The 21562-nt window shown below is 46.1% G+C and overlaps 1 protein-coding gene across 1 annotated transcript in view; it reads left to right on the top strand.

The window, feature by feature from the left end:
- The window catches only part of LOC308292007 (carboxyl-terminal PDZ ligand of neuronal nitric oxide synthase protein-like), a 236139-nt gene that overhangs the window by 199682 nt on the left and 14895 nt on the right, over positions 1 to 21562 (top strand). The window lies entirely within an intron of this gene.

Raw genomic sequence — 21562 nt, 5'->3', positions numbered from 1 at the left:
CGCTAGCTGCTGCCTTTCGACCCCAATGTCCTTGGGAACAATGGAGGCGTGCAGAAAATGCTGATCATGACAGGGGGAAAATAAGTATGTTAAACAGCTTTCAGTTTGCATCATTCTCAGTTCAGACTGTCTATCAATTGACATCCTCTACATTGTTTATTTTATTTATTCATTTATTTAGATTTGGCCCCATTACACTCAATTGTGGATAATCTTAGTTCTAAGATGGCTTCGGGAAACCATGTTGCAGACTAACCTCTGTCTGACGCGCACACATATGAAATCCCTCTTACTGTCTTGCACACACATACATAAAGTGTCTCAGGAGAAGATTATTTGCATCTATTCTAGTACATGGTCTACACATACTTATTTCAAGCTCAGTTTATTTTACTCTCTCTCCTTTTCTTTTCCTTCACACAAATTACGCAGTAGAATCCTCAGTATTAGTATCATTAGTATCATCCACATGTAACTGAGAGTTACGGACCAGTCTTTTGCCGTTTGTGTTGTGGAGCTAACACTTTTTTCTCTCTCTGTTTTTCCTCACACTCACACAATGCATTTATGTACACACACATATACAATACACGTGCCTGGTTAAACAGTGTGGAGACTAAGTCATTGTGACCACCCCCACCTACAGTATGTACAGTAGATATGTTCTGTCTCTCTTCTTGCAGGTCTACACGGTATGTACAAAATGTCTTGCAAACAAACTTAAAGGCGAACTTTCAAATAGTGAATTCCGGTGTTTGATGATGTTTTCTTTGCCAATGTCCTTTCAGCTCTCCTGGGAATAGCTTTTCAGCAGATACCATCACTCTGAAACTAATGAGCCAGCTGCAAATTAACATGCTAGTTGTTTGAGGCTTACAGAGATTCCCATTAATTGAATTGAGGAATGCCAGTAATTCAGCTGGACAGTGTTACGCAATGTCAAGGCTTTGCCAAGTCTCTTTAAACTGTTATGTGAGTGTACTCACTCATGAAAGTCCTACACTTTGTGTAATTCAAGAGGATGCTTTCAACGTGGATAAAGACTGTCAGTCATGCTAGAAGCATAATGCCTGTTTTAATACTTAGTTTCATGACACCTACACACAACCAAGTCTAACACAGGCTTAACAACTGAAGTGTGACCCACAGAGACCCGTTCTACCAGGATGCCGTTTAGACCGTGACACTGGCCTCAGAAATGCCAAAATAAAAGATTCCCCAGGCAAGATATTATTTTCCAAAGTATTATCATTTCCACTTGTATCTCAAAAAGTGTAACTTGTTTTCTGTTCTGTGAAGCTGTGGCAGTGTTCTGTCCTTATTTGACTTGACAGCAGATGCGTGTGTAATGCGTTAACTGTTTTTCATTCATCGTCTCATACCCTGCTCGTTAATTTATGCAAAGTCTGGATTAAGCAGATCTCGAGGAACGCTGTTTGATACTTTTCAACTAGCGTAAACAAATCCCCTTCTCCGCGTGTCAGAACAGTTCTCACAGATGACAGTCTCAAGTGGCCCCTTTTGTTAAAAGCCAACTCTTAGTGTATGGTCTGTAGGCGAAGTGCAGTATTAAACATTCGCCTGCACAGAGCAGTAGAGCATTTTGCTGTATCAAAGCAGTGTCCCAGTCAAATTGGCAAAGCAAATACAGATTTGAGCGATTTTATGATCAAATGGGCCAAATCCCAGCATGTGTCTAAATGTTGTGCATGATCAAAGCAATTTAGAGAGGCCTCAGGTATTGATGTCAGAGGAAAACATTGAGGGTGTGATTTTATCCTTTTAAAGGCAATCTGGGCAGAAGTGCCAATTCTTGCCAATTTGTTCTCAGTTGAGAGATGCTGTGCGTGTGCGTGTGTGTTTGTGTATATACCGTACAACACAGTTAATGTGTGGAGATGGATGTAAGTGAATCAGAGTGAGACCAATACTGTATTTTTGGGTTGGATACCGATATTAGCGATTTAAGAAAATTACGATATTGATATACCAGTATTCTTTCTTCTTTCTATATTCAACGTTTTGACTTTCTGCTTCTATGTATCTGCCGATAAAATTGTCTGACTGTTAAATCGGTCGGGCTCTAGAGTGCATATACTGCATATGTATTGCACGTTGTGTGGTCATCGGCTTGTTTTGTCTGCAGAATTGGTTGAACCCGCTTGACCTAAAAGATAGACATTTTAAACAGACAGGCTGGGGACAGACGGCAGTCTTGACGTGCTGTGCTTCTTTGCACAGCGTGTCCACCCTCCTGTTCCCTTCTCTCTCTCCCTTTCTGCATTTTAATGCCTCTCCCCCAGAGCTGCCTTGAGAAAAATACTAAAGTAGAAACACTTCAGAGGTCAAAACATTTATTCTGTTCTGTCCACCTTTAACAATTAAATGTCCCCGCCAGTAACCTCACGAGGACATTAAAAACTATTATCCCAGGAAATTGGCAAAAGAAATTGAGCACAACAAGGTATTTATGATTCCCTGGCTGGGAGAGAACGTGGGCTCCTCACTCAACTTTATTGTTTCTTTCATCTGCAATAAGAGAAGTACGAAGTACAGTATAAAGGGGTGCATGAAATTATTTTGTGCAAGCTTCCTATGACTGCAGTTACATTGTTAAATAAATACTAAAAATGCGTTAAGAAAATGTATATAAAAGATCAAAATTGTATTTACTGTACGTAGTCAAGTATATGCAAATAATACAATACAGCAAAAAAGTATACAGTGTCCCTCGGTCTATTGTGAGAAATGAGAAATGAAGCCACTATCCTGGGAATCCTTTGAAATTGACCTTGTTTTTGTTCAGTCCAAAACCCCATTGCTCATATTACACTTATTAATACAGGGAGGTAAGGTATAGTTTTCCAACTGGACCGATTTAGTGTATTATTTCGTCGTAGTAATCATCATTAAAGAAAAAAAGAATGCCATGTACGTTAATCAACATTAGTGTGAATGAATATAATCACTAACTATAAACTGCACGCGCAGCCTAAACTCCGTAATAGCTGTCCATTACATTTTGGCAGTTGGAGATAGTTGAGTTGAGTTGAGTGGTAGCAAGAGGCCATCTGAAAATGGGAGGGTTGTCGGTACAACCCTCGGCTCGCCAAGTCTCTGCCAAAGTGTCCCTGAGCAAGACACAACCTGCTCCCCAGGCAGTATTAGCATCCATTGTTCCTAATGGTTAGTAAGTCCCCAATGCGGGTAAATGCAGGGGATACATTCTAGGTATGTGCAAATGTACTTGGCAAATACCCCAACATCACCTTTTGAGGTACTGTCATCTTCAGATAGCTACAGTGATTTGTATAATGACAAGGTCTCACAAGGACTTTGATGTCATCGTTGAAATGTGATTACTATTCACTTATAAACAAGTCCAGAGGCTACCTCTCTCTTTATCTCTCTCTCTAACTCTAACTCTCCTCTCCCTTTAAGTTCATAAGCGTAAAAATGTGTGATAAACATTCACTCCATGACATTCCATGATTTTTTATTTAACATTAATTAAAAATTTAAGCTTCTTCCTTGGCTTCAGGCCTGATGCCTAATTAGTTGAAGGTCAATAATCTCATTATAGAACCAGTGGTAGAGGAAGACGGATGATCTCTATGGATATTGTAAAGTGATGAATACTGCGCCTGTACTGGGATCTGTTGTTACAGCCCATGCCATTGTTTGTTGATGGAAGGAAATGACAACAGCCAAGATTATTTTCTGTGTGCGATTGTCCAAGCATGCATGCTTGAGCATAAGTGGGTTGTAAGGTTTGAACTCGTTCCCTCAATCTTAAGTGGGTATTGATTCACCTCTAAGTAATGCATTGGATATGTCTGAATTATGGGGCTTTCGCATGGAAGAGAGGTGTGCGCCGTGCGTGCGTACGTGTATGTGTGTACTTGTGTGTGTGCACAGTCAAATCTAGCGGCCGTTAGGATAGCTGAGTTGAGGATCGGGGGTTGGCATCTCATAACCACATGTGTGTGAGAGAGAGAGAGTGTGTGCATAACTGCATATAGCAATTAGTGCACATATACTGTATTCACATTGATGTAGCAGGGTGTTGTGTGTGAGTAATGGAACAGCCTTGCTGAATCGGTACATTAGGATTGCTGAGTTTCCTCTCTCTCTCTTATCATAATGCGTCCAGGCCTGTCCAGGCAGGCATAATGTGTCTGTGATAGAACAGAACAGAGTAGAGTTCGGTGGCTCCCATTGATCGCTGCTCCCAGCCATCGTCCATTTGAAAGTGAGGTTAAGTAGAGGGGTGACCAAGCAGCCGCTGTGATCAATATATATACGTTCGGTCTGCCTCCTGCTGTGGGGACAGAGAGACACATGGGAGGAAAAGCATGCAGGATGTGCCAACACCCATGACACCTGCATCAAGTTCAACTCATGACACACCAACACACACCCAAACAAATATACACATGCATACTGAAAAGCTCTGTTGTGAACACCAGGGATTACCCAAGGTGAATTGTAAGTACTAGGTACAAATAGAGCTGACACAGACCTTTCACATTTTCTTTTGCCTATCCAGATTGGAAGGTAGATTGTTTGTTATTCAGGTCTGAACGGCAAAAATACTTAGTTTTGTCATTCCAAGGTGGTTTGAAATAAAATCAGTTTTCCAAATAAGAGGGTTATGCCCACTGGGAATGCCTGCAACTCCGGTTATGGAATACTCATTGTCAGAATCCTCTCTGTACCCAGGTCAATTATCACAACAAGTATCAGGGCAACCAGACTAATAATCAGACTAATTATCACATTTTACAATTGTGGCCCCTTTCCTAGTTGGAATACCCATATGTTATCAGATTGTAGATTGGCTATTTCCAACAGGTGACAAACGACAGGTGTTCATTTGGGACCCTGAGTGAGTCACAGACATTCCTCCATTAGTAGCCTACATTTTATTCTTATAGTAATAATCTCTCCAGTGGCCACAAATACAGTTCCCTGGGGGCTGGATTTGGCCTGCAGGCTGACCCTTGAATATCACTGTCATGACGTGAGTGTGTAGAGTGAAGTTTTCAGTGTGCGACGCCGTCTTATAACAGTGTTGGCCAAAAGATTTTAGTATTACTTCCTGTGTCGTTACGCCGTTACTACAACCAACTTAGAATGTCTTAAATACACAAAATCTGATCACTTGCAAGTAACAGTGTGGACAGTTAGTCTTAAAGATTATTTGAAAAACAAATCAGATTTATCTGCCATCTTGAAAAAAGAAAAAGAGAATCTACTACTACTACAGGAAAATCCTCTGTATTTTAATAGACCCAGATGAATCCATTAGAAACTTTCAAATCAGTCCAATCAACACTGTGGGTTTTACTGTGTAGGGGTTAAGTAAGGCCTTCTCAATTGGGAAATAACGCTGACAAGGGCATGTGGAATTACAGCTTTGAGCGCACATATGCGAGCGCACACACACACACACACACACACACACACACACACACACTCTGGAGCACTACAATTAATGGCTGTGTCTACAGAACAGCAAAGGGGAATAAAGAATGTTAAAAGGCAAGCTATTAATCCCCTGACCCAGGCATTATTGAATGGAGCCCAACCTGGACAAACTTAACACTAACAAACTAACAAACTACTCTGTAAATCCCCCAATCTAAAACTGTGTTTGTCCGTGTGAGTCTGCGTGCAAATACTTTGGCACATCTTGCATCTTGAAAACAGATTTTAGAGAATAGAATAGAATGGGCCTTTTGCAGAACTGGCTTAATTATTTCTGCGGTGGGTCAACATCTGGCAATGTGCCTTCATGATCCAACAATGGAGGAGTACTGTGAGAGATGTGGTGAGATTTAAATGGCTACAGTAACAACGTGCTCTCATGTCAAAGTACAGTTAAAGTCCTGTCTGTCGCACACTGTAGTCTTTCGTAAATCTGTCGCTCTGCTGGTGTGTCTGCCCTCGTTTGAACAGTCTCTGTGTTACAACACTGAGGCTTTTACTGTGTTCCTGTCTCTGTGTATCTCTGTCTTTAGCTCTCATAAGCCCTCTGAGTCTTTACACTCCCAGTCAATGCAGTAAGATGGCAAAGATGCACACAAACGCTTGAAAAGGAAGCGAGCGGGTGGCAGCCGCAAAGTGAGCGAGAGAGAAATAGAGAGGACTGCAGATGGAGACACAGAACATCTTTTATCCTTTCAAGATCTCCATGTTGGGTTTTGTAAGACATGTTTTGTTTTGTGCGGGTCAGCATAAAATGATTGGCGATCCGATCCATTCTGCCAATCTTAATTTAAAGCAAGCGAATTGAACAATGAGATACAATTTCACACAAATGTTAACTTGCAGCTGCTACCACAATATGCTGGTTTAGTTATTAGAGACCCAGAAAGCAGAACTCAGGCACACAGCTGGCAATGGTTCAAACGCAGATTTACTGAGAAGACGTTTGATGATGAGCTGCAGCAGAACAACAGTGGAGCAGAGCAGACGGGGTGAACTGAGCCGTCATTTGGGAAAGTGGGTTGGCAAGATGTTAGGCGAGGCAGGTTGGCAGAACACTGAGCAAGGCGGGGAGACAGACCAAAAACCTGGAAGTGGACCTGAGGCACAGTTAACCAATTAAGCCATGCCTATACAATCTGGAAACCCATCTGCAAAGAAAAGGAAAAACAGCGCCCTCTGCTGTTGTTTTCCCTTGAATTTGCCTCTGGAGGCAAAGCTCAATAGAATGTGGATGACAGGATGTTGGCCCGTTTGGTCCGCCCTCAGCCCTCCATTTCCAGTCCACGTGGCTTTATTTACATTACTAACACATTTTAACTGGAGTTGCTGTCTTGAGAGAGATCTGAATCTGTTTTGAAGGATTAGGCCATATATACTTCACAATATAGATCTACACTACAAGCTCACAAAGCATCACATTGCGACTATTTTCGTCATTTCTGACACTTTTTGACAATTCCTGTATCATATACCCAAACCTGAGACACAAGGGTTAATGTGGTTAAAGTTCAGCTGGGAATTTAAAAGACGGCAGCCCTCATATCTGTCTAAATGAAGTAGTTAGTGCATGCAGCTAAAGCACGTCAACTGGGCTGATCAGTCTATGAAATGAATTCAAACTAAAAGGTACCAACATGATAGGAACAGTCCTCTGTGTGTTTTGCACTCCATAGTGTACTGCACAGGCTTATGAAATAAACTCATATTTATGACCACACTTAAAGTTTTGCATTCTGCATCAGGAAACCGAGGACAAAAACATAAAAGCGACAGTAACAGTCAAATTTTATTATCAACTTGAAGTTAAAATGTGTTTCCCACCTTATCACAGGGACATAATTTTGGTAACAATCATCCCAAGTAATAGCACAGGAATTAATCAAATGTAGGCTAAGGTGCACAGAGCAAGGACTAACCTAATCCTAAAATATTTTTTCCTGTATATCATACATGAGAATAACACCAAAGTGCGTTCTGCAATTGTATTCCTGTGAGCACTTTTATTTGTATTTCTTCATATAATGACTCCAGTATATTATGCCGATTTTACAGTATGTTGGTTAGACTACTTAGTTATATAATGTAATTTTGATATATTTGCAGTAATAAACTTTATAATAATAAACTTTATTTATATACAGTAGCACCCTTCATGCAGAGACTGCAACACAGAGTGCTTCACTTAAAAATAAAGCAGACAAAGAACAAAACACAAAAACACAGCAAGAGTGCTTCACATAATAATGACAATAATGCATAAGTAAAGCAGAAATATAGCAATAATAATAATAAAAACAACAACAGTAGACATACACAGCTTGCTTCTAGTTCTATTTACGCACTTATCGCTTATCGCTTTACACTCCGCAGATATAAAAAGCGACATACCTTGTCCGCCGCTGCAGTTCATTGGCGCGACTGGTAAAACAGGACTGGTGGAAGTGCGTAACTGTGGAACTGTGGAAGGCACTCTGCCCCCTGCAGTGGGAAAGACGGAGTCCTGCATCTGATTGGCCTACCGAGCATCCGTTCTTCAGAATTCTGGAAGCTTGCCAGTCCTCTTTTACCAATGCCCCAGAGCCAGAGGAGGCGTCTACCTTTCTATGTCTGTCACACCATTTACCTCTTTAGGGTTCATGACTCTGATCTCACACTTCCTCTGTCGCTCTGGATTAGAGTCTAGTATTACTAAATTGTAAATTCAGCTCAGCTCATCTTGTACTGTCAAAAAGCGACTACCAGTGTTACACAGAAATGTGTACATAATGCACATAAAATGAAATCCAGCCTGTCCACCCAAGATATATGAAACAGAATTCGGTCGGTCTCTGATTTTAGCGTAACTAGTAACAACAGGAAAAGCGATTTTTAGTTTTATTATACTCGAGGGAGATTATGCCACATTGCGGATATGCGTCCAAGAGACATACCATATTTAGTTAAATATTGCCCAAATATATCAAAACTTCCCTATGTCCAGTCTCAAATGAGTACAGACTGAGAAATGGAACTTGACCATAGTGTTGGCTAACTGGAGCATAGTAGAACCAGGGAATATAAACTGCTGGAGCCTGATGAGTGGATGAGTAGCAGGTGTGCAGATTGATTGGCAGCCTGAAGGGGAAACGGAGCACCACTTTTAGACCACTTTTAGACGAACCACCTGGATGAACAGATTGAACACACAGCCAGAGAGAGAGAGAGAGAGAACAGGGAGCCAACAACAAACACAGGGAAGGGGAAAACAGGAGAAACACTGGGTATTGGAGTATGGAGAGTAAGAGAGTAATTGTTTGGCCGCACAGGCACACATCCAGTGGGAAATGCCCGGTCAACAAAGTCATATATATTGTTTGTTACTGAGAAGCTGGGAGTCGCATTAAGACTTAAGTGCCTTGAGGTGTATTTCCAGTTATTGATAACAACCTCCCCATCATTAGGTTGCTTTCCTAACCAAATGCTACTCCCAAGTAATACTCTGTCTACATGACCTCAATTAGAGAGAGACACTTATGCATGCACATATCCCTATCTCTGTTAACTGTTAATAATAGAAGCACAGGAATATATTGCTCTCAAAGACACAGACACACAAACACAAAGCAAATCCACATTTCCTGGGGTTTGGACAGGCATGTCTTTTCTTCCCAGCAACTTATTTCCCCTTGGAATTGCATTAATGGGATCTTTCTGTCTAACGCATGCACACACAGGCACACACAGGCACATGCATGCACACACACACACACACACACACACACACACACACACACACACACACACACACACACACACACACACACACACACACACACACATGGGCCCGAGCAGACGGTTGTCTCCCAAATAGCAAATCAATTATAGATGTGATGGTGTCTGATATGGATGAGAGTGGAGTTGAACCATGTTGAACTACAACATCCATACCAGTTCTTCTCCTCTGTCCCCTTCCTCCTGCAGAAAAACATCTAGTGTCTGTCTTTTCAGTCTCTCCATTTAACCTTTGAGGTGTAGCATGAGCACCATTCACTTCCAGCCGAAGTGTACAGTAAAGTAAGACGTATGCTTTTCTTATAGTAGCTCTTTAGATTGCTGGCTTACCCAGAAATTAAATTGCAGTTGGCCTGAACAAGTGGATGAGCCATATAATTAATTCCATAAATAGCTCAATAACATTCACAGTTCATTACAAGCACGAAGGTGCTCCCTGCTATTATACTGTATATGCACTGGCCTGCTGTGTCATCACACTGACATCCCTATTAACTCTAACAGCCATAACAATCAAACCAATCCACTCTTGTGTAGTTAGTTTAAGACATTATTCAGAAGCACTCAATCACAGATGTTGGAACAACGAAGCATAAAACAAGCCATGTTATTATATAATAACCCTGCAAAGTACAGCCATAGACACAACTTCGGCAACATTCACAAACAACATTGCACATTATTCCATGTCATCACTTTTTTTGTATGATGCAGGAACACACAACAAATTACAGTGTCAAAATAGCCTAAAAAATAGACCTTTCACTAAGTAGGTTCGCTAATAGTTTGTGAAATGTCACTGGCAAAAATATAAACTTTTTGTTTAAATTTTCTGGAACCGACTCTTCTAACTTTGTCTGTCCACTTTCTTCTGAAACCTTAACCAAACTCTCTAGTCTAGTATCAGCTCAATTTAGTTTCCAATTGGTGCAATTTGCTTTTGCAATTGCGTGTACTGCGTGCGTGTAGGCTCCATACCCAAAGCTGTAGCCTACAGCTGAATCACAGCTCAATTATATCTGAATCACAGTGTCTAAAAAGGTGCAGACATTTCCTGACACTTTAAGAGCAATGTACTGTATATAAATAGCTTGTTGCTTCAGAAGAACACACACACACACACACACACACACACACACACACACACACACACACACACACACACACACACACACACACACACACACACACACACACACACACACACACACACACACACACACACACACTGGCAAACAGATGGATCCATCTCCAGTGGTCCCAGTACCTCAAGACTGCTGATACACTATGTGCCAGCCTTGTCAGCAAATCCGACATCCCCCTGCTTAATCACCCCATTAATTAAATGGAGACACACATCTCATCTTTGGATTGGTCTTTGAACTCATCTGCTATTATGTCAAAATGTCCTTTTCAGCAATAATGAGGCTGCACATTCCAGTAGCTCATTCTGAATGTTTGCGCTCATCAGAGTAGTATTGCATGATAGCTGGAGCCTGTTTAAAATGCTGTCTCATACTTTGAAATCAACTTTTATATTTCCAAAAAGTTGCCTCTATTTAGAGCCAACTCTTGTTTCTATTACCCCTGAGTATTTGGCACACACCATTGTCAATATACTGTAATGTCACTTCAATGCAACGTAACCAGCATCTCCATGCATGTACTGTAGTTTAGCACAGTCCCACAGTTATTTGGCATATGGCTTTCTCTGTATGCCAACAGATTACTACATTAAGTGCTAGAGCATGCACCTTTCTGTTTTTGAGTTTAGAACAAGCTAGTTTAAGTATTTGCAAAAGGTTACATCCTTTGATCTACTAAATTATCTTAACGTCATTATGCCAGAGAAGCAGTGGGATTTTCCTGATATTCAGTTCAAAGTACCTTTGTTTAAACTTTGGGGGGAAGGGGGGGGGGGGGCGGGGGGGGGGGGTTGAACATAATGGTTAGTGATCATGGATTTGTGCAAAAGAAGGGAAAACGTAATTCCAAGAATTAGGAGCCTAAAAAGAAAAGGCTGACTTTCTAAACTGAGAATGTACATAGCAGACTTTGAGAGCAATTGAGAACGGTAGGTTCCGTACGGAACCATTGTTTACTTAGATATGGAAGGATGACCTCCCACTTGGGTAATGACGCCCCCTGGCGATCATTCAGAGAAACTACTTCAGCTCCCGTACTAACGTAGGTAGGAAGGGCCTGTCACTCAAACCGGAGTGACCCGCCTCCAGGCTATATAAACCCCCGGAGGCGGAAGTAACATCCTCTTAATACCACTCTCTGCCACATTCAGTGAAACAGAGGGGCATTACGTGGGAGGTCATCCTTCCATATCTAAGTAAACAATGGTTCCGTACGGAACCTACCGTTTACTGTCAATATTCCAGGATGACCTCCCACTTGGGATTCTTAAACTCCCCTCTAAGCCACAACCTACTCTCATACCCCCACACACCCCTCATACGGGTGAGCACAGCCCAAACGGGCGTGACCCATCACCCAGAAGGTCCCAGGCCCACCGGACCTGGGTGTGAAGGCATGAGAAAATATGAGAAAATAAAGAGAGACCCTGACAGACCGAAGTCCGCCTCATTCAACTAAATGAAAAGGACAAGTCCGCCTTATAAGTAAGACACACTATATAAGGAAAACACAGGGTCCCCCCAAAGTACCCCAGGTGGCTACATGCCCACCTGTGGGAGGGGAAGATCCGACTCCTCTATGACGTAGAGGAGGCAACTGCACCCAGAACCGAATGCGCTAGCGAAGAGGATTCGATATCCAGGTGATAGTAGGCTGCAAAGGTAGAAGGCGAAGACCAATTCGCCGAAACACAAATCTCCTGAACGGAGACTCCCTTTGCCAGTGCCCACGAAGTAGCCACACCTCTAGTGCTATGGGCTTTAAGTGCCGCCGGCACTTCCACACCCGCACTAGAGTAAGCCAGCCTAATAGCATCCACAATCCACCTCGAAAGAGTGGGTCTAGACACCGGCTTTCTGACAAGAACATTGCCCATTTCTACAAAGAGCTGAGAAGAAGCTCTAGAACCAGCAGTCCTGTCACAGTAGGCCTTCAATGCCCTGACAGGACAAAGGCAATTCAGCCGTTCATCCTCCACCGAGACAAACGGAGGAGGATGAAAAGCCAGAAGAACAACAGGCTCCTTAGGAACCACCATGTTCTTAGGAACAAACTTAAGATGAGGCTTGAGCAACACCTTGAGATCATTGTTCATAAACTGCATGCACTCCGCAGACACCGAGAGAGCTTGCAGGTCACCAACTCTTTTAGCCGTGGCCAAAGCCAGCAAAAGAGCCGTCTTGAAACTCAAAAGTTTCAAAGGCATCCCCACAAGCGGCTCAAAGGGAGCCCGACATAGGCCCCCTAGAACCACCTGCAGATCCCAAACTGGGAACAAAGACCTAGTCACCGGCCTCAAACGTTCAACTCCTTGCATGAACTTGATGACCTCCGGGACTTTAGAAGGTGCCTTGCCCGCCACCCCCAGGTGACAGGCATTAATAGCCGCCAAATACCCCCTAAGGGTAGAAAATGCTAGACCACTTCTCAAGCGGTTCTGCATAAATTCCAGAATTTCCTGGGCTGACGCCACATGAGCCACCACAGGTGGAACACGCGACTCACACCAGTCCTCAAAGGCATTCCACCTTCCATCATAAGACGCCCTCGTAGAGGGCGCCTTAGCACTCTGAATGGTATCAACCACTTCAGAAGAAAAACCGGCTGCCAGCAGGTTTAACCTTTCACGTGCCAAACCCACAGGTCTAGGACCTGCAGGTCTTGGTGGAAGATCTCCCCCCTGGCCTGACTCAACAGGTCCCTGCACCGAGGCAGCTGCCAACCCGGTTCGCAAAGGAGAGGGGCGATCGCCGATCTCCACGTGCCCTTGTAGGGGGCCACCAGGAGCATCTCCAGACCGAACCTCCTGACTCTCTCCAGAGTGGGTCGGATTAAGTCGAAGGGGGGAAACGCGTACAGTAGACCTCTCGGCCACGTGTGCGCTAAGGCGTCCAACCCCAAGGGAGGACTGCCCTTCACCGCGAAGAACAACGGACACTTCGTATTCTCCGCTGACGCAAACAGGTCCGCCACTGGCTGACCAAACTTGCGAAAAATCTGGCTCACCACCCTGGGGTGGAGAGACCAATCCTCGTAGCGAGGACCTCCCCTGGTCAGGAGATCTGCTCCGCTGTTGAGGAGACCTGGGACGTGTGAGGCCCTGATCGACTTGAGGCGCGACAAGCACCAAACCGTCAATTCTCGAGCCAGACGGTCCAGTGGCAACGACGACAGGCCCCCCTGTTTGTTGACATAAAACATGGCCGTCGTATTGTCTGTCCTGACCAGGACGTGACAATGCAAAATCCAAGGCTCGAAATGCTTGAGCGCCAGGAGTATAGCCATCAACTCCAAATAGTTGATGTGACGACCCCTCATCTCCAGAGGCCAAAGCCCCTGCGCTGTGCGCCCCTCGAAAGTGGCTCCCCATCCACTGAGACTGGCGTCTGTCGTGATCGACTTGTGGGAAACCACCTCGCCAATCGAGACTCCGCTGGTGAGGAATCCCTCCACCAGCCACGGAGACAGGGCGATCGCGCAGGAAGGGGAAACCGTAACCTTCTTGTACTTCAAGGAGGGCGGGATCCCGAGGGATAACATCCATCTTTGAAAAGGTCTCATATGAAACCTGCCCAAACGCAACAGATGTACTGCGGAAGCCATCATTCCCGTCAGTACCATGCAACTCCTGTAAGTGACCTCCTGGCCCACTTGAAAGGAGTCGAGACATTCCCGAAACCTGTCCACCCTCTCCTCTGAGAGACGGGCCGACATGTCGGATGAGTCCAGAAGGACCCCAATGAATGTAAGACGACTTGCTGGAGTCAGCATGCTCTTGCCGTGGTTGACTATGAAACCTAAGGCCTTCAGGTGAGCCAAAACCACTTGTGTGTGACGCGCCACTTCGTGGGCGGAGCTCGCTGAAATCATCCAATCGTCGATGTACGTCGCCAACCTGACGCCCTGCTGTCTCAGCGGGGCGATGGCTGCTTCGGTCACTTTCACGAAAACCCTCGGGCTCAGTGACAGACCGAAAGGGAGTACTGTATACTCGTACAGGCGACCCTCGAAGGCGAACCGAAGGAATTTCCTGTGTGGGGGATAAATCTGGACGTGCTGATAAGCATCCTTCAGATCCACTGAACAGTGGAAATCCCCTTGCCTGACCGACCGTAACATGGTGGGTACTGTTAGCATCCTGAAAACGTACTTCTTCAGGTACACGTTTAGTGCCTTTAGGTCCAGGATGGGACGTAGCCCCCCCCCCTTTTTGGGCACCAGGAAATAACGGCTCCAAAATCCCATGCGGGATTGGGTCCTGTCCAGCTCCACTATAGCACCCTTGCTTAGCAATGAGCTGATCTCTTCTCTCAAAAGACTTGCTTTTAAACCACATGCTCTGGTATGAATAACCCTGCTCGAAAGCGGGGGTATATCTGCGAACTGTAACCTGTAACCCCTGGTTATCGTTCGAAATACCCAATGGCTCGGGTTGCATAACTTCCACTGGCGCGCACAGCGTGCTAGCGTGTTTTGAGCGAGAGAAACCCCACCACTGTGCTTCCGTGACGGCGGAGCTTTTTGGCGGCCGGACCGGAAGTGGGGAACCTGCGTATCCGTATCCGGAACGACCGGATGCGGAGCGCAAGGGTTCAATAGGCCGCATGGCGGAAACACCTTCTGGTTGTACCGCTTGACTAGCGGAGCTATTTTGCGGCGGGACCGGAAGTGGGGAACCTGCGTATCCGTATCCGGAACACCCGGATGCGGAGCGCGGGGGTTCAATAGGCCGCAAGGTGGGAACACCTTCTGATTGTACCGCTTGACTAGCGGAGCTCTTTTGCGGCCGGACCGGAAGCGGGGAGCTAGCGAATCCGTATCCGGTGAAACCGGAAGCGTTCGGTTTTCGCTCGATAGAGCGACAGGAAGAGCAAAGCGATTCGACTGATAAACAGACTCGCCCACAACTAAAGCATTCTCCCCTGACAGGAGAGGAACTTTTACGTTTAATACCTGCTCTAAGGCCTTTATGCTTGTCCCTTGACCCGGGCTCATAGTAGGCCGACAGAATTTCTGACTCAAGGTTAAATTCATAGCATCGCTCACGCGAGGGAAAATCCACTCGCGCGCATGAGGAACCATATAATTGTTTGACGTTAACATTACTGGTTGCTGATAAAACCTCTGACTGATTAAAGAGTCCTGACGGGACTCCATCATTCTTACAGGAGGCATGCATAAAGGATTCATATTGTCGACGCGAGGGATATCCCACTCGCGCGCTTGAGGAACCACATAATTGTTTGACATTAACATTACTGGATTCTGATAAAACCTGTGATTGATTATCGAGTCCTGACAGGACTTCATCATTACTACAGGAGGCATGCACGATGGGGTCGTCTGTGCTAGTGCGAGAGAGTTGGACAGAGACAGACTTTGCTCTTTCAACATGTTTATTGTCGACACAGGAGGCATCAAAATTAACATTTTCATTTCCCCGACACGGGGTACCGAAAAACGCCCTCGTTTGGGGGGAGGGGGACCGAGAGACACCTCGGACCCCCGCCCCAGCACAATTCCCCTCTTCAAAGTGTCATTTGCGCTGTCCCCTACCGCGGCCACCGCGGTATGAAGACTGCTGCCTGCCATCCTTGGACGGGCGGCGCGGCTGAGCGCGCTCGGGAACCACAGCCTTGCTGCGGGGCCTGTCAGGCGCCCTGGCTGCAGAGGCTCCCCTGGAGGAAGACGAGTGCTTCTTAAAGGAAGCAGAGCGGCCCCTTTCCTTGGCGCGGGAGGAGCGGGACGTCCTCCTAGCTTGCTGCGGTTCATCCTGTGGCACTGTGGTGGACTCGACGATGTCCTTAGCCGCCTTGAAGAAGGTAACTCTACCCTGCAGCAGCTCCAAGCCCCCACCCATGAGGGTGGTGGGACTGTTCTCCATGTTTATGAGAGACTTGTACATCTCCCCGCGGGGACCTAGAGGCTTCTCGCCCACGTCCCTCTTAGGCTCGAGGTCGACATAGTCGAGCCAGCGGGCTCTCTCAGACTGGAGGTTGTAGTCCATGGACCTGCCCATCCACTTAACCGCATGCCAATTGACCTTCAGCATGATGTCAAATAGAGTGTTCAGTTCAGCTGTGTGCTCCCCCGTGGGCAGACCTTTGACCAGGTCCTTGGTGGAAGCGAGCAAGAGCTGGATCAGATTCAGGTCCTTAGCGGCCAGAGCAGCGGACCGGTAGGCGTTACGAGCCCTGTCCGACTGCAGCTTGTCCTCCAGGACAGTGAACCCCGGCGGGTTGGTGCCGACGGGGCCAACAAACGGCCCGTTTTTAGCTGTGCCTACATCCTTGTACTGGGGTCTGACGGAACTCAGAAAAGATTGTGCCAACAGGTGGTCCAGGTTAGGGCAGGTGGACATGCCTGCCTCCGCACCGCCCACCAAATCCAACACAGAAAAAGGCAGCTTCCTGGGGTCTTTATGTGTCTTCCATGAGGAATGGAGGGCCTTGGTGAAACCTTTCACCAGCGGCAGCCTGGAGAGGACATACGGGGCGGGAACCGAAGGCTCCTGCCCGGGCATTTCGTCATCATCCTCGGCCTCTTCAGAGGGGAGAGGAGGTGGCAACTCCTCTCCAACTCTGGCCAGAGCTCTCATGTAGACTGTGAGATGATCCAGCATTTCTGCTGCAGAATCGACGTCCTCTGCTCCCGCTTCACTCGCTTGACTGGCGGGTGGAGGGGCAGTGGTGCCTGAGGAGGCCTGGGAGCTCCCTGCGGCGTCCAGTTGACGTGCTGGAGCCGCAGGGGCATTACCTTTCACAGTGACCGTGAGTCGAGAACCCTCGTCCTCGACGGAGTCCTCCTCCTCCTCGGCCGTGTATCCAGAGTATTCAGAACCAGAACCCTCGCTCTGACAGGAGCTCAGGTCCGACTCTCGCCTGAAGGTCTGGACTGTTTTGGTGATGCTCACGTCGAGGGGGACGTCCCCGACGGTCACATCCAAGCGTTTCTTTTTGGGCACCGCGCCCGAAGGGGAAAAGGCTACCGGAGATTTCTGGATGTTAGCCTTCTTGGTCGCCTTCTTAGCGGCGACTTCACCAGACCCGCCAGCTCCAGTGACAGTGGAGCTAGCTGCGGTCGGTTGCGCGGCAGGCGGTGTCTCATGTAGCACGGCGCCATCTTGACTTGGAATGGCGCGCTGATTGCCAAGCGGATCTCCGGAAGGCAGCGCCGCACCTTGACCAACGGTGCGGGCCGCCTGGGGAAGGAAAGACTGGGCTGTGGGGTTGAGAGCAGTGGACCCACCTGGTGGAGCGCAGGCCCCGAGGCCTGCCCTGGCTAGGTAGAACCGGTGTATCAGTACATCGTGGTCGTAGGCCACGCAGCAGTCACAGAAAGGTCCTGCTCTCCCCTGAGGACTCAGTGCAGAGAAGGCGTGTGCAACGCCCATGCAGCCGACACAGAGATGGTGAAGATCCTGTCCGTCGATGAGTCCTGGACAGCCTGGACATTGCCTCGGCAGGAAGGCCAGGGGATCCATGGCGAAGCACTGTAGATAGAGTTAACCAGAAGCAGACGAGCTAACAAGCTAACGGCTAAGGCTAGGCCACGCTTGATTCGGGCAGGGCCTGAACAAGCGGTAAGCAGTGTAGCTAACGTTAACAATAGCAGACGAGCTAACAAGCTAACGGCTAATGCTATGCCACGCTTGCTTCGGCGAAGGCCTGAACAAGCAGTAATAATCCTTTGTTATAAAAGGAAATAACCGTCGATTTAGGACGGAACAAGAATAAGTATTCTTAAGTACGGGTTAATTCAACACTCGCCAGTGGGCGACTCCAATGCCACCGCTTTAGGCTAATGCGCGAAGAATAATAATACAAAGGCTGAGTTTCAACTTATCTGAATGTGATATCGCAGAGAGTGAAAAGAGGATGTTACTTCCGCCTCCGGGGGTTTATATAGCCTGGAGGCGGGTCACTCCGGTTTGAGTGACAGGCCCTTCCTACCTACGTTAGTACGGGAGCTGAAGTAGTTTCTCTGAATGATCGCCAGGGGGCGTCATTACCCAAGTGGGAGGTCATCCTGGAATATTGACAGTAAACATACTGTATGGCAGTTCCAGGGAAACTTGTCATTCTTGTTTGAGTCTGGGGTTCATGGACTGCAGACAGGTCTGATGGAGAAGTCCTCGACAGCTCTGCTGGGTCACATTCTTCAGGCACTGGCCCTGGGCTGCTTCCAGTGTCAGCAAATACCTGCGTGTAGTTTGACGGTGCTAATTCAGTGCCCATTCAGCATCAGGCACTAAAGTCAAATATTTCCTGGTTACAGTCTACTCATTATTTTAGCTACAATGAACAAATGTATCCATCTGTAATGACTGAGTGTGTGTAAAAATAATTTGGCACATCTTGCGACTTATGCCTGACTGGATTGTTGAGGTGCATGAACTTCTGGATGTGTTGGCAATGTGCCTGTGATCCAATAATAGTCATGCAGAAAGCGGTGTGTTGATACTTAGTTACATAGTCATGGTAAAAATTTAAATAACATAAAGCACAGAAGCAAGTTTGTTTCTGGCACTCTGTGGTAAATATATGATGGAAACAGCAATCAAACACCCAATCACAGCAAAGATCACACATGAGTTAAAGGATTTATTGTTTATTTGTTGAGATAAATACTAGTCAGATTGTTGCCTCCAAACAATACCAGAATATGACTAGTTAATGCTAGTTTTCCAGAAAATGAGAAAACATCGAGCTCAAGTGGAGTTAGGTTTTGGCTGAAGCGCTTTTTACTACTTTCCACTGGTTCAATATTTTTTTAAGAAACAACACACAGACGTTGTCATTTACATAATAGAAGATGTATTACGAAAAGGAAAAGGGAACATCTGTTAAGTGCGCCATAGCTACACCTCTGCTTTAGACTGACAAACAGACCAACAGGCTTCAGGGAATGGCTCACTGTGTCACTCAGCTCTTTATTCTCACCTGGGATGATGAGGGAGAGGAGAGTCAGACTTTGATGCTCAGGTCGCTCAAGTACAAAACAGCTGATGACTGATGCATTGCAAGAGGATTTGAAAGATATCTGTGTTCTCCTTTCTTGTTTGATAGACCTCTTTGGTAAGGATAACAGGTTATCTGACAAATAAGCTTTTTAGCTAACGTATCTTCAGTTAACACCATCCGACATCAAAATCCAGGTTGATGAGTAGGCTAATACTTTGAAATTGGTCTGCTAAGGAAGAGGACATAATGCAGCTAAAAAGGCTTTGCACCTCTTATGTGTTCCTCACACAACAGAGATTTCTTCTCTTCTTCACAACTTCTTTTCACCTCTCCTCTCCCCTCCCTTCTCCCATGTTCATCTCTCCCACATATTTTCCTACCAACCCTGACATCTTCCATATCTTTCTTTTATTTCTGCTTCACTATCTTCGCGCAACCACCACCACCTCCTCATCACAGTTTGCAGAGCTGGCTTTTATCGCTCAGTCTTGCAGTCTTTGTCCTGCAGTAAGTTACCCCCCCACTACCACAGCCGGGAATGACAGACAGCCTGTACCAGAGAGTCAAGCCTCTCTGATTGTGTGGCTGTTCAGAGTTGGGGATGTGTTAAGGTGGTTAAAAGTGGGACATGCAGCAAAGCTGGACATGCTAGCTCAGCTACCCTCTGTCAAGTAATGACAGACCTTCATTATGCATCTTGGGTTGGTATCTGGCAGATGAGTGTTAATTTAACTGAATGGACTACAGTATTTGGTCCATTCTCAAAGTTGAATTAACACTGAGGATTTACTGTGTACTCAGTTTGTCCCGACTGTCCCTCTGTGCCTAATTAAAACACAAAATGCTTTGAAAAAAGAAATAAAGAAATTCTTAAAATATTGGAGCTTATGGTGGTGAAGTAAAAATAGCATCCCATGATACAGTGCTTAGTTTGACACCTCGTCCCACAGAAAACAAATTACATAGTTATACATAGTTGTGCGTGGGTTTTAGACACAAAAAAATGCTAAATCTACAAGTACACAACATGTTGCAGAACAATGCATTGTGAGCTTGCAGATCTGTTATTTGCAACCAACTAAGTTGACCTATAAATCAGGCAGTAGAGTCACCCAATGAGAAACAGGACAACTTGGTGAAGAAGACATTAATTGTGTCTTTGTGGTGTCTCATCATCAGACCATAGAAACCATATTGCATTTGCATCAAATACTGTAAGACTGTTTCTGCTACACTGTCTGCACCAAAGCCCCCCCACTTAAATCATTCAAGCTATAATGAGCCTGTCTGAAATATTGATGGATGTCCTGTGTGTGGGTGTGTGTGGGTGTGCATGCATGCGTGTGTGTGTGTGCGTGCGTGCACACCTGCTTGCTGGTTGTCCATCATATCGATGATTATGACCATCTTATACTATTTGTGAGTATTTTGGAGGATGAATAGTGTGATCCTGGATCCACAGTTTCGGTTGCAGACCGGGCATGTAAACCGAAAGAACAGGGAAATATAGGTGTTAAATGCAACACACTCTGTCTGTCTGTCTGTCTGTCTGTGTGTGTGTGTGTGTGTGTGTGTGTGTGTGTGTGTGTGTGTGTGTGTGTGTGTGTGTGTGTGTGTGTGTGTGTGTGTGTGTGTGTGTGTGTGTGTGTGTGTGTGTGTGTGTGTGTGTGTGTGTGTGTGTGTGTGTGTGTGTGTGTGTGTGTGTGTGTGTGTGTGTGCGTGCGTGCGTGCGTGCGTGCGTGCGTGCGTGCGTGCGTGCGTGCGTGCGTGCGTGCGTGCGTGCGTGCGTGCGTGCGTGCGTGCGTGCGTGCGTGCGTGCGTGTGAGAGACATCAGTACATCACTCATCTCCTGATGTGTTCATCTATCTATCCATTACTCTCTGAGACAACATTATCTGCGAGGCCACTGCCGTCTGGGAATCACAATCACAGCTGCTTTCATCTCAATGTTATTGTTATTTTCTGTGGACAGAGAGTCAAGGGATGTGTGTTGGCGTAGTTATGTGTGTGTGTATGCTGGCTGCCTGTGTGTGCGTGCGTGTGCGCGTGCGTGCGTGCGTGCGTGTGTGTGCGTGTGTCTGCGCGTGCTTCATCTCTGACAGAAGTGGGTTACCCTCAGCTAAGAACAAAGTTTGGGGATTGGCACTTTGATCCATATTATTGCCAAGCTAATTACAGGCCTAACACT

Source organism: Nannobrachium achirus (genome assembly GCF_963921795.1).
Source record: "Nannobrachium achirus genome assembly, chromosome: 1".
Lineage (NCBI taxonomy): Eukaryota > Metazoa > Chordata > Actinopteri > Myctophiformes > Myctophidae > Nannobrachium > Nannobrachium achirus.
The sequence above is the reverse complement of the archived record's forward strand: the minus strand, read 5'-3'. Positions and strand labels throughout refer to the sequence as shown.